The sequence below is a fragment of the Ovis canadensis genome, chromosome 15 (genome assembly GCF_042477335.2).
Source record: "Ovis canadensis isolate MfBH-ARS-UI-01 breed Bighorn chromosome 15, ARS-UI_OviCan_v2, whole genome shotgun sequence".
Lineage (NCBI taxonomy): Eukaryota > Metazoa > Chordata > Mammalia > Artiodactyla > Bovidae > Ovis > Ovis canadensis.
In genome coordinates, this window is record NC_091259.1 from 89,786,903 (window position 1) to 89,797,472 (window position 10,570).

At 40.7% G+C, this 10,570-nt stretch overlaps 1 pseudogene; it reads right to left on the minus strand.

The window, feature by feature from the left end:
- Positions 1 to 388: 388 nt before the first annotated feature.
- On the minus strand, positions 389 to 1,333 carry LOC138420265 (olfactory receptor 5AN6-like; annotated as a pseudogene).
- Between the last annotated feature and the right edge of the window lie 9,237 nt (positions 1,334 to 10,570).

The following is a 10,570-nucleotide window of genomic DNA, read 5'->3' on the forward strand; positions in this document are numbered from 1 at the left end:
GGCTCCTGGAGAGTTTGCAGGCTGTGACAAAGCGGTCATTGTTCTACTTGCAATGTTGTGTATGAGAAAAATTTTCTCCTGACCTTGTATTTACTCCCACCGCCTGCAGTCTGAAATTCTGAAAGAGTATGCAAGGGTCAAATACTGAGAAATTGAAGGTTATATGGACATAAAAATTAATACATTAAGTGCTTTGTGAAGTCATTGCTGGTGTAAGAAAGGAGAGTCAATGATCAAGACTGAAAGAAACTGCAGGATTTGCACGGCACTGAGCCAGTGTGGATTTAGATGGACTGACTCACTTGAAACCCTGCTGAATAATGTTACATTCATTTCCCTTGCATAGTCTGGAAGCTTCTGGTCGAGAGGTCATGAGGCTCCCAGACCTTTAGTTAACCGTGACAGTGGGAAAACGTTCCCTTCTTCTTACACCTTTTAGAGCGTCTTTGATTTCCTTGTTCCTTAGACTGTAAATCAAAGGATTCAACATGGGGATCACCACCGTCTAGAAGACCGAAGCTATCTTGTCGTAGCCCAGAGAATTGCCGGCTCTGGGGTGCGTGTAGACGAAGAGGCCTGATCCAAAGAAAAAGGTCGCTGCTCTCAGGTGGGAAGCCCAGGTGTTGAAGGCCTTGGCCCTGCCTTCAACAGAGCTGATCTTCAGGATGGTGGCAATGACGTAATGTAAGATACCATGATGATTAAGATGGAGATCACAGCAAAAATCGCTGCTATCACGAATTTTATCACTTGTAGCAAGAAAGTTTCGGAGCAGGAGAGGACTAATCATTGAGGCAGGTCACAGAAGAAGTGATGGATAACATTCGGTCCACAGAAATGGAGCTGAAGTAAGGCACACAACTGAATGAGCGAGCCAAGGGATCCAGCTATACACGATCCTGCCACCGTCTGCACACAGAGAGAGGGGGACATGGTCGCTGTGCAGAGCAGAGGGCTGCAGATGGCGACGTAGCGAGCATAAACCAGGGCCGCCAGGAGACAGCCAGACCCAGGCGAGAGAACAAGAGGTGCTGCATGGCGTGCCCCAGAAAGGAGGTGAGTGCAGGCTTCCTGAAGAAGTCGGAGAGCATTCCAGGGGTTGTGGAAGTGACAGAGCAGGAATCTAAGAAGGGTCAGTTGCTGAGAAGACGTACATGGGTGTGTGTAGGTGGGAGTCCGTCCTAATCAGGATGATGAGACCCAGGTTCCAGGCCGCTGTCAAGACGTAACTCCCCATGAACACAGCAAAGAGAGCAATCTTAAACTTGGGAGAATCCGAAAATCCCAAGAGGATAAATTTGGTGACTGCTGTATTGTTCCTTCCTGCAGCCATTGTCTTGAAGTTTCTTCAAACTGCAGAAAGATTCTTGGGTTGTAAAGACTGTCTATTTTAATATCATGAAATCTGTTTGTTTTGGATAAAGTTTCATATTTTTGGACAAAGATTATTCATAGTCAATATAAGAAACTATAAAATTAGTGAGAAAATACATTGAGGACCCCATTTCGCAGCACGCTTGATAGTTTGTGATATATTTTTGCACTTTTTTCTGCACATACATGTGCACACATAAACACGCAGATGTTGCCAGACTGTTGTCTGAAAACTGCTGCTGCGGCTGCTGCTGCTAAGTCGCTTCAGTCGTGTCCGACTCTGTGTGATCCCAGAGACAACAGCCTACCAGGCTCCCCTGTCCATGGGATTTGCCAGGCAAGGGTACTGGAGTGGGTTTCCATTTCCTTCTCCAAAACTGGTACTAGTTTACACAAATTCAAGATTTTATGATAAAATGTTGAGAGAGTCATTTCCAAGGCAGGTTGATAAGAAGTCTAGGGGTCCCCAAGGAGAGAGGGGTCTGGAATTCTCAAGGAGGAAGAAAGGACAAACATTCTTTTCCTTCTCTACGTTCCTTAGGATTATATACCAATAATGTATCCTGCCTGAGGACAGTCTCTGGATTAAACCTTCTGTAATTCTGTAAATTATGGGAGTAGACCTGCTCTTTACAAGGATTATATACCAATAATGTATCCTGCCTGAGGACAGTCTTTGGATTAAACCTTCTGGCTAATTCTGTTATCTTAAAATGTAAATTATGGGAGTAGGTCTGGTGAGGTCTTTACAACCTCCAGACATTCTTTGGATTCATTGGAGAGTATATAACTTCATTGCTAACACTAACTAAGGGGTACTCTTTCTGCCCCCTTCTGATGCCTATGTCAGAAGCTCTCTCTATCCCCTTTATACTTTAGTAACACTTTATTACACAAAAGCTCTGAGAGATCAAACCTCGTCTCTGGCCCTGGATTGAATTCTTCTCCTCCAGGGGCCAAGAATCCTGGCATCGTGATTCAACAACAACCTTTCAATATCTTACCATCCCATTCAACACTGCCCATAATTATTTAGCTTTACTCCTTGACAATCTTGCAGGTTAAAAACATTCTCATTGTTTTTATTTGCATTTACTTCATTGACTTGCTTGTATATATGTTTTACCCATTTGTTTAGTAGGTTATTCTTGATTTGTAGGAGCTTTTAACATATCAAGGATCATAATTCTTTCTCCCTCATATATTTTCCTAAATCTTTTCCAAGTGTATCATTTAATGTCAATATTTTTTATGTTGGATTTTGCTATATGGATTTCTTTTATTTTTAGGTGCTCAATTGTGGCTCAGACAGTAAAGAATCAGCCTTCAATGCAGGGGATCTGGGTTCAACTTCTTGGTTGGGAAGATCCCCTGGAGGAGGAAATGGCAACCCACTCCAGTAGTCTTGCCAGGAAAATCCCATGGACAGAGGAGCCTGGTGGGCTACAATTCATGAAATCGCAGAGTCAAACACCACTAAGCAACTAACACTTTCCCTTTTTTCACTCAATTTTCTATGATATTTATGGTACCTGACTTTGGTATTACACACAAAAAATATTGTTTTACACAATCCAAAAGTCTTTAATATTTTCTTTGAATTCGCTTGTATTTTTAAAATTTCTGGAGTATTTCAGTACACAGTGTCAAGTATAATTATGAGATAATTTTTGTTTTGTTTTTCCAAACTCTCCCAACACAATTAACTGAATGGTTTCTCCACTGATTAAAGTCACTTCCATCATGAAGTTGTTTATAGAGTTGCTGTTCTGCACAGTTTTTAAGCTAATAGTCCATGTACTATGTGTCCAGTCCTGCACATTTTATAACTGCTTATGACTATATTTTATTTAATTTAATAGAATATTTTGATAAGTGATAAGAAAAACATTCCTCACTTTTTCACTCTGAGATCGTTTTGATGGTTTTCATAGTTATGTCTTCAAAAGACCTTTATGATGAACTAAAAAATAAAATGACATTTTTACTGTGTTTCATTATTACATTAACTTGGGAGAAAATAACAGATGATTTTCCTTTGCTAAGCTGTTTCTATAAATAACCAAAGAAACACTGACAATCTTAATAAATATTATAATCTAAGATTATTAAGCTTGAGTGAAGCACTTGGGTCACTCCAGGCTCTGCCCCTACGCTGTCACCGCTTCTCTGTGCCATCAGTTTCCTCATCGTAAAACGAGGTGATTTTAGCTGTTCTCCTTATACGATAGGGACCATGCTTTCCACATAAGGGAGCAGTAGTCATGGTAGAAACACACTGAAAGAAAAGTAACCTAATATTCTAAGACATTGTTTTTACTCCTGAAAGAGGGTCATTTGAATACTAGGAAAGGGAAAATCGTGTTGACTCAATACCGTCCATCAATGTCCCCAGTGAGAGCACGAGATCCAGACTATGTCCCTGCAGTAAGCCCTGAATCATAAGTTGATGTCTTTAGAACACCTTCAGTAGAGATCGGATGAGTGCGTCAGCTGCATTTATAACATGTTTATATCTCAAGAAGTTAAACAAAGATTTCTTTGGGAACACTAGTTACTGCGGTGTTTCTATGGTTTATGTTGCCATCTTTGTCCTGAAGGGTCTGGTACTCTGCAGATCTTGAGGCCATAAGATTATGTTTGAAATTTTAGAAAATACTTTCAGTGAAGTTGATTGGTTTTTTGTTTTGTTTTAGTTTTATTTTTAATTAATTCTCATTGAAGCGTAATTGCTTTACAATGTTGTGTTAATTTCTCCTGTGCAGCAAAGTGAATCAGTCATCCATGTACACACGGCCCCTCTTTTCCTTCCCATGGAGGTCACTCCAGAGCCGTGAGTGGCGCTCGCTGCGCTGTGCAGGAGGTTCCCATTAGTTACATGCGCTTTTTGCATAGTGTCAATGACGTATGTATGCCAAGCCCAGTCTCCCAACTCCTCCCATCCCTCCTTTCCCTCTTGGTATCCATACATTTGTTCTGTACATCTGTGTCTCTGTCTCTGCTTTGCGAATAAGATCATCTCTACCGTTTTTCTAGATTCCACGTGTATGCATTAGTGTAGGATACTTATTTTTCTCTTTTTGACTTACTTCGCTCTGCGTAGTTTTTCATTGTATTATTGACGCATTGTAAATAAAAAGTTTTTTAACGACAAGGTAGAAATGATAAAGTGAAAGTCACTCCCTTGTGTCCAACTCTTTGCAACCCCATGAAATGTAGCCTGCCAGGCTCCTCCATCCATGGGATTCTCCAGGCAAGAACACTGGAGTGAGTTGCCATTCCCTTCTCCAGGGGAATCTTCCCAATCCAGGAAACTCAGGTCTCCCACACTGCAGGCAGATTCTTCACCATCTGAACCACCAGGGGAGCCCAGAAATGATAAAGTATTGTAACATACGTCTTCTAATTCCGTGGCAAGAGAAAACGAAGTAAAGTTTTAGATAATGATGATGATGATAATGATTAAAACTCCCAGAAGCAGAGAAAGCTTACATAACTAGAAAAGTAAGTAGAAACTTCATATTCATTCCTCAATTATCTTTATGTCGCTTCCATTTGTTATTTGCATTCTCTCCCCATTGTTAATTCAAGACCAAACATATAGCAATCAGAATCATTGGTTGTGATTAAGAATAAGAGTTTCAGAATAGAATAAATACTGCTTCCTCTCTTACCTGAAAGCATGTGAATTGGGTGGACTGGGCAAGCAGCCCTGGTGCAACCCTGCCACCTGTGACATCACAGGGCGGCTTGAGATCAGCAGAGTGAGCCTTTTAAAGGGCAAGCTTACCATTCTTCCAGGATTCTTTTATTATGGAAACTCGCTGCATATACAGTGTTTTCAGAATCCCATATGAAAATAAAATTTATGGGGAAACAGCTTAGAAGTTTGAAAATCAAAGTGGATGAGCAGTCACTCAACATGGAAATGCCATTTCTAAGATTTTGGAGAGCAAAGAGCAGAATAAATTACTCATCTGCTTAGTATTAATACACTTACCAAGAGTAGCTTAACATTCAGTCAAGAAACAAAGTCAGTCTCGTATTCTTGCTTTGTTTCTCTCTTAATTTGATACAAGAAAATGTTATATTACCAAAATAAAGTTTACATCCCATGAACTAGGTGTTTTTATTTCCTTTTAATGGCAAAGCCCAAATTAATTAACTATTTATAAGTCACAGAAAATGTTTCTCTGTTGAGCAAATAATCTGATGTTGTTGAATATCTAACCTCTGCCAGGCGCCAAGTAAGGCCATCATTTGGGAAACAGTAAAAGGAAGATCAAAGAAGTATTTGAAATGGCTCCTGGGCTGGTTCACTATTGCTCTTCACATATTTTCAAGGAGGAATGCAAGAAAGGAGGTGACTGAATATGAAGAGGGAAATACACAGTGTAAAAAGGTAAGCGTATCTTTCCTGCCTCCTCTGGTGATCTGTCCCTCTTATGAATGTGAAGCTCCTTTTCTATGCTCCCTCAGCCCCTTCACATTTTTCTAGTTCAGTAAGAATCTCGTTGTTCTTATTTTTACGAGTTTTCCCAATAAGCCTTAAACTGTGCTTTTAGGCAAGACGAAATGTATTTTTAATATTCCTTTAACACCTAATATGGACTTCCCTGGTGGCTCAGTGGTAAGAGAATCCACCTGCGGTGCAGGAGACGTGGGTTCAATCCCTGGGTCAGGAAGATCTGCTGGAGAAGGAAAGGCAACCCACTCCAGTATTCTCGCCGGGAAGTCCTAGAGACAGGGCAGCCTGGGGGCTACAGTCCCCAGTGTCGCCGAAGGATCAGACAGGACTTACCCACTAAACAGCAGCAAAAAACATCTAATGTGTCAGTTATGCACTGATGTGTAACAAACCGCTTCAAGCTTATTGACTTGAACACCAACAGTTCATCATCTCTCACGTTTTTTCTTGGCGCATCTGTGGGTTTCACTTGGAACTCTAATGTGGCTGCATTCATCAATGGCCTGGATGGTCTGAGATGACCTCACATGTTTTGGGGCTCACCAGGGATGGCTGAATGGTTGAGATAGCTGAGATTCTCTCTCCATCTGCCTTTTACCCTAGACTCTTCTGAGTGTGACCTCAGGATTCCAAGAGAGCCAGTCCCAAGGACAAGCACTCATCAGGCCTCCTCTTGTGTCAAATGTGGTGATGCTGCCTTGATCAAAGTCAGTCACATGGCCAAGCAGTGACTCACTGTGGAAGGGGACTATACAAGGGCATGGGAATAAGGCATTGTGACTCACTGGTGTCCATTAACAGTGTACCACCCTGAGGTTTGGTTCAGTGGCTGAGCCAAGCAATGTAGCAATAACAAATATTTCTGGACTTGTAATTTATTCAACTGTCCCTTCTGAAACTGTGTACAAAAATTGCTTACTCTCTGAAATGGGAATTATATTCTCCAAACAAAAAGCTAGGATGTGCCTTCAGTTAACGGGGAATGAGGAGATGTGTCTAGAGTCTACCAAAAACCCTTAGAACTAATATGCATTCAAAAAGTTTACATGCTATGAGATCAATATGTCAATATGTTATATCAATATATAAATATGCATTTCTATAAACTGGCAGGATACATAAAAATCCAAATTAAAAATAAATACTATATATACATATATATTTGGTTTTCTCCTCATTTTATTTTTGATTCTCTAACTCACTGTAAGTTCGAAAAAGTTGTTTCCTATAATTATATCACAACAATGTACCTGAAAACATAGCTCCATTATCCTGCATGGATATCATGATTGGTAGTAGGGTCACAGTAAAGATAGCATGAGTTCATATACCTATAGTTCCCTACACAGTTCTTGGAACAGGGTAGAAAATTGCTTTATTTTGGTTACTAATAAATATTATTATTAAATTATCTTGGACAGAATAGTCTTTCAATAAATGTTCCTTTATTTACCTCTTCTCCATGACTCAATTTATATTAAAACTCCAGGAATTTTTTATCTTGCTTTTTTAATGACAAACAGATAACATACAATGATTTCCCAAGCTAGGCTTTAATTTCCTGAAGACCACAGATATTTTCATGCACTTTTGCCCCCTAACCATGAATATTGGTCCCTAGACAACACTGAATGTGCAGAAATTGATGTAGTTGAATTTTTCTATTATTTTATGATATAATCATCACATGTATTTAAAACTCATAAAATGTACTTAACTATTTCAAATGACTTAGGAATTACCTTTTTTGAAAATGAGGTAAAATCTTATGTGTCTGGCAACAAATATTTCATTTCTATTCTCGCTTCTACTGTTAATTAGATGAGTTTAGAAGTCTCATTCTCTATAGGCATCCACTGAGAATCAAATGCTGCCAATGAAAATTCACCAGCATTTTCTGAAGTGAATAGGGTTGATGATAACATTTTGTAGCTGTGAAGTCATTGTTCTAAAACCTGTAGACAATCAGTCTATTCCGGAAAAAGAAGTCAATCAAACTAAATATTTGGTATTATTGTAGGCTAGTTTTTAATTGAGTAAGCCATTTTATTTTTCAACTAGGCTTTGTAGAATGATTTAGTGAGCCTTGGTAAAAGTTATTGTACGTTACTATCATTTAAGTTGATACTGTGGGTTCTTATTATTGTTGTTAATCATAATTAAAATTACTGTTTAAAAAAGCCTTTCTTAAAGGCGACGTCACTGACTCAGTGGACATGAATTTGAGCAAACTCTGGGAGATAGTGAAAGACAAGGAAGCGTGGCATGCTGCAGTCCATGGGGTCGCAAAGAGTCAGACAAGACTTGGCGAATGAACAATGACAACAAAGATTTTTTCCTTAGAGGAGAAATAAACGTTCCCTGAATACTGTCACTCTCCCTGATATTTTTTTTCATGTTCTAAACAACCAGAAGAAATAAGAAATCATGTAAATGGTTGTTTGAGACACAAGCAAGTTGATCTTGCTAAGCCAGTGTCTTAAGAAATGGTGACTGATCACAAAGTGATCAGTTTCCTATGTGTGCTAAGGACAGAAGAGGAAGAAAAAACGTTGTCAGATTAGAAACAAATAAATTTTTCCAGTTGGAATACCGATCGGGGATTCTGAAGAAGGAAGAAATAAAAGGGTGCCTAAGCATATCAGAAGCCACTCCCGCTGATTATTTCCAAGCATACCATGAACGCTGTGGGCTTGTGGATAGTAGGACTGCACAGCTATCCTCGATGCCAGCGTTTTAGACAGGACAAGAATAACGCAGGATCGCTGAGAGCTCAAGAGTCTTTCTTTGGGCTAGAAGTACATTACCTCGTGCAGTTTACCTTTTCTAATGTTAAATGGACGGGGATTCCAACTCCTGACCTCCGGACCCTAGACTGCCTGCCTGCCTAACCGCTACACTACTACGACTCGTTTAAAGCATAAAGGTTAGGAGTCTGAGTGAACTCCGGGAGATGGTGATGGACAGGGAGGCCTGGCGTGCTGCGATTCATGGGGTCGCAAAGAGTCGGACACGACTGAGCGACTGAACTGAACTGATGGTAAACGGTCACTTATCCACTCACACCTCATTCACTCTCACCCAACCCCCTGGGCCTGTTTCTTTAATACACTTTCGGGAAGACTAGGTGTGGAGAAGCCAAGTAACTTGTCCAAGGTCGGGCAGCTAGTGAGTGGCAGTGCTGTGAGTTTGCACCAAGTCTTGTAGACTCTAAAATCCTTGCTACTGAGCTACAGTGCTAGGGATGGAAAGCCATCGTTTTCATTACATTGCAGTGGAAGTGTCAGCCGCTCAGTCCTCTCCGACTCTTTGCGACCCCATGGACTGTAGCCCACCAAGCTCCTCTGTCCATGGAATTCTCCAGACACAAATACTGGAGTGGGTTGCCATTCCCTTCTCCAGGGGATCTTCCCAACCCAGGGATCAAACCCAGGCCTAAGTGAATTAATTATTACTTAACACACACACGCAGCTTTTTTATTTGGCCATGCCCTGTGGCACACAGGATCTTAGTTCCCCAGCCAGGAATGGAACTCACACCCCCCCATAGAGAGGCATGGAGTCTTAAACCCCGGACCACCAGGGACGTCCTCATGCAGCTCTTGACAAACACCAACTTTTCAAAACACGGCATTGGGCATCAGGTAGTAAAAGAAGTTACAGTAAACTCTCCAGACAACAGCAAGTTCCCAATGCAAGATATTATTCAGTTAGCTGCATGGTCTTGTTTCTGTTAAAATTCTCCGTTGAAGGGAAACATATTACTTCCTAGTAGAAAGGACCTGAGCTCTGAGCAAGTTTGATAAGAGAGGGACAGGCCAATAGTGGAAGACATGGCTTTGTAAAGGAAGAAGGCTTCCAAGCCAGGAGTCGGGGTCACTGAGCACCATTACCCTGTGCCCCAGGCTGCCCGTGACCACAATTCCCACCCAGATGTTTGTGAAGAATGGGTGGCCACTGGTGGCTGTTTATTTCACTGGCATCTGGGAAATCTGGCAGAGCTCGCTGCCCCTTCCTGGTCTGGACACTTTCTAAGCCCTAGATTCCTAAGAAAGGCATTGAACACTTATTATCAACCGTCTTCTAAAGGAACATTCCCACGGGAGGACCATCCCCCTCCAGACTTCTTTGTCCGTGCAGTCTCCTGGCCAGCCTTGATAAGAGAGGCACTTTCACGGGGAGTTCTCTTAAATGCTGCCTTAGGATTCAAAGTGGAAAGAGGACGGCTGATTAACCTGTCCAGGCAATTGTTCCCTGGCGCATGTGGCAGTGGAGATCATGGCAGATTCTCCTGCTGATTCCACCTTCTCTTCATGGGTGATTCATGCTTAGAAAGCTTTTTTAGGCCAATGAATTGCTAGAATAGGAATGCATCTTACATCACCTTAATCTAAAACCTTTCTTTATGGATGGATTTCTGCTGTCTTTTCTGAATATTGTGTTTTCAGAATATTATATGTATATATGTCTTACTCAGCTTGTTATAATGCATATTTAAGTGATTTACAATCATCACCATAAACATGAATATTGTATAATATTTCTCTTTACTATTTATTGAAATATAATTGATTTACAATATTATTTTAGTTTCAGTTGTACAACATAATAATTTGCTCTTTTAAACACTGCAAAATGGTCACCACTATAAGTCTAGTTACCGCCTGTCACCATGCAAAGTTATTACAATGTTAATGCCTACATTCCTAATGCTGCACATTACATAGC